The following is a 2,312-nucleotide window of genomic DNA, read 5'->3' as shown; positions in this document are numbered from 1 at the left end:
TTTCTTTACCCCTGCATGACAGGGGAACCCATGCCGACACCAGGAATAGAGCTGATGGGCTCAAAGGGGCCCCAGGCATAGGGCCTGAAACAACTAACAATCCTGCCCCAAGGAGGAAAGTGGGACACAATAAGGCACAAGGAACATCCACTGAGGAGAGGCAGCCGTGTTGAGACCTGGCGCTCCGCCAGAGGTTGGTGTAAAGTTGGTGTGTAGGGGAGGTGGAGCCCCAAGAACATCCTGTGAGTGGAGTGGTCATCCTGCGGGGACCTTTGAGGCTACCTCCCCCCCACACTGAAGTAACATTCAAAGATACGACAGGTGAGTTTGGGGGAGGCCAGAGGGACAACCGAAGCCCACCTTGAGGAATCCATGAAGCTAGACTTAAACTTAAATTTCCCCTACTACAACTTAGGACCGTTGCTCCTTGTTCTGTCATCTGCCACCACTGAGAACAATCCTGGGACAGAAGTTGCATAAACTGCTTTGAACCAAGTCAGTTAAGTCTGATACTACATTCAAGAAGGTTTATCTTAAACCAGTTTCAGCCATTTTGAAACTGGTTTATGTGCACTGAATTTCTGTTCTGTTACAGATTTAAACCAGTATCTGATCACTTAAACAGGTTTCTGTGTAACTTATGTCCCTAGCTGAGTCCAGACTCAGCCTTTCCTCATAACCAGGGATCTGAGTTGTCCATTTCCTGCAGAAAAACACAGATTTTCCCTTTTGATGCAGTTTCTTCTTTTGCAAACAAATCTCTGCAGGCTGGCAGAGTTCCAGCCTGCAAGAACTGCTTACAAAAAGGGTGGGAAACATTAAGACCTGCCCCGGGGGCAGGGCCTGAGAATCCTAGTTAGCCAGGGCTGGCTCAGACTCACTTTCCCTCCTGCAGTCTTTGGGTTATGTAGGGTTGGTGGGGTCTGGGGTCTGGGGGCATCTGGAGTACCCTCTAGCAGGGCTGGGGAGGCAGGGGGCTGTGGGTCAGGAATGAAGGGCACCGGCAGAGCTGGGGGGGGAGGGGCTGTGGAGCTGTGGGTTGCGTGCAACTCATGCTATCCAGACACCCAACTACCCAGATATCTCCTGGGAAGAATGCTTGGCCAGCTCAGATCGATCACAATCCTTCCTGACCAGCACCGAAGAGCTTTTTTTGACTCAGGCCAACTAGAGACAATGCACTTCTTGACCTGGTCCTGACCAAAGGGGATGACCTAGTGACCAACTTAAACATAGAGGGCAGCCTAGGTGACAGTGACCATGATATCATTATGTTCACAATCTGTCACAAGACTGACAAAACACATACCAAGCTTGAAGTCTTAGACTTCAAAAATGCAAATCTTAATAAGCTCAGGTCACTAGTAGAGAATGCCCTGAGAGACCAAGGCCCACAGGTAAAGGGAGCATGAGAAGAATGGTCATTTGTTAAGGACACAATCCTGAAGGCTCAGAGAAAATCCATTCCCTTACAGAAAAAAAGTAGCAGAAGGGTCAAAAAACCCTCTTGGCTAAGCAGAGAAGTTGCAGCCCTCCTTCAGAAAAAGAAAGAGGCATACAAACAATGGAAGTTTGGGACAGCCTCTAAGGAAGACTACTTGACAATGGCCCTCACTTGTAGAAACCAGATTAGGCAAGCTAAGGCAGAAACTGAACTAAAACTAGCTACAAGAATCAAGGACAACAAGAAGTCCTTCTTTAGCTACATAGGGAGTAAAAGGAAAACTAATGGCAGTGTGAGGCCGCTGCTCAATGCCTCAGAATATCTGGTCACTACCACTCAGGAAAAAACGGAACTTCTAAATGACTACTTTGGCTCGGTCTTTCACAAGACCAATGGGAACAACTTGCCAGGTAGGGCACAGAACAAGCAGGGTGGGATTGACACCATTCCCACCATTGCCATAGAACTGGTGTACAATCATTTAAAGAAATTAGACGTATATAAATCAGCAGGACCAGATGAACTTCACCCAAGAGTGCTTCAAGAGTTGGTCGAAGTAATCGCAGAGCCCCTGGCAGAGGTCTTTCAAAAATCACGGGCCTCTGAAGAAATCCCAGAGGATTGGAAGAGGGGCAATGTTGTTCCCACCTTCAAGAAGGGGAAGCATGAGGACCCGGGAAACTACAGGCCAATTAGCTTAACTTCTATTCCAGGGAAAATCCTAGAAACATTCATCAAAGAGGCTATATGTGACAAACTTGCAGAAGGCATGATACTGAATGACAGCCAACATGGCTTCATCGTGGGCAGGTCTTGTCTGACCCACCTCATTTCTTTCTATGATCAGGTGACTCATCACCTGGATGAG

At 47.9% G+C, this 2,312-nt stretch overlaps 1 long non-coding RNA gene across 1 annotated transcript in view; it reads right to left on the bottom strand.

Moving 5' to 3' along the window:
* The window catches only part of LOC109298254, a 5,564-nt gene extending 5,217 nt beyond the window's left edge, over positions 1-347 (bottom strand). Inside the window, exon 1 of the long non-coding RNA XR_002097562.1 lies at positions 10-347. This is a non-coding gene — a long non-coding RNA (uncharacterized LOC109298254). The remainder of the gene's footprint in view (positions 1-9) is intronic.
* Positions 348-2,312: the final 1,965 nt, after the last annotated feature.

This window comes from Gavialis gangeticus, unplaced genomic scaffold (assembly GCF_001723915.1).
Source record: "Gavialis gangeticus isolate Ggan-Ray unplaced genomic scaffold, GavGan_comp1, whole genome shotgun sequence".
Classification (NCBI taxonomy): domain Eukaryota; kingdom Metazoa; phylum Chordata; order Crocodylia; family Gavialidae; genus Gavialis; species Gavialis gangeticus.
Note: the sequence above shows the minus strand (reverse complement) of the source record. Positions and strands in the feature narration are given on the sequence as shown.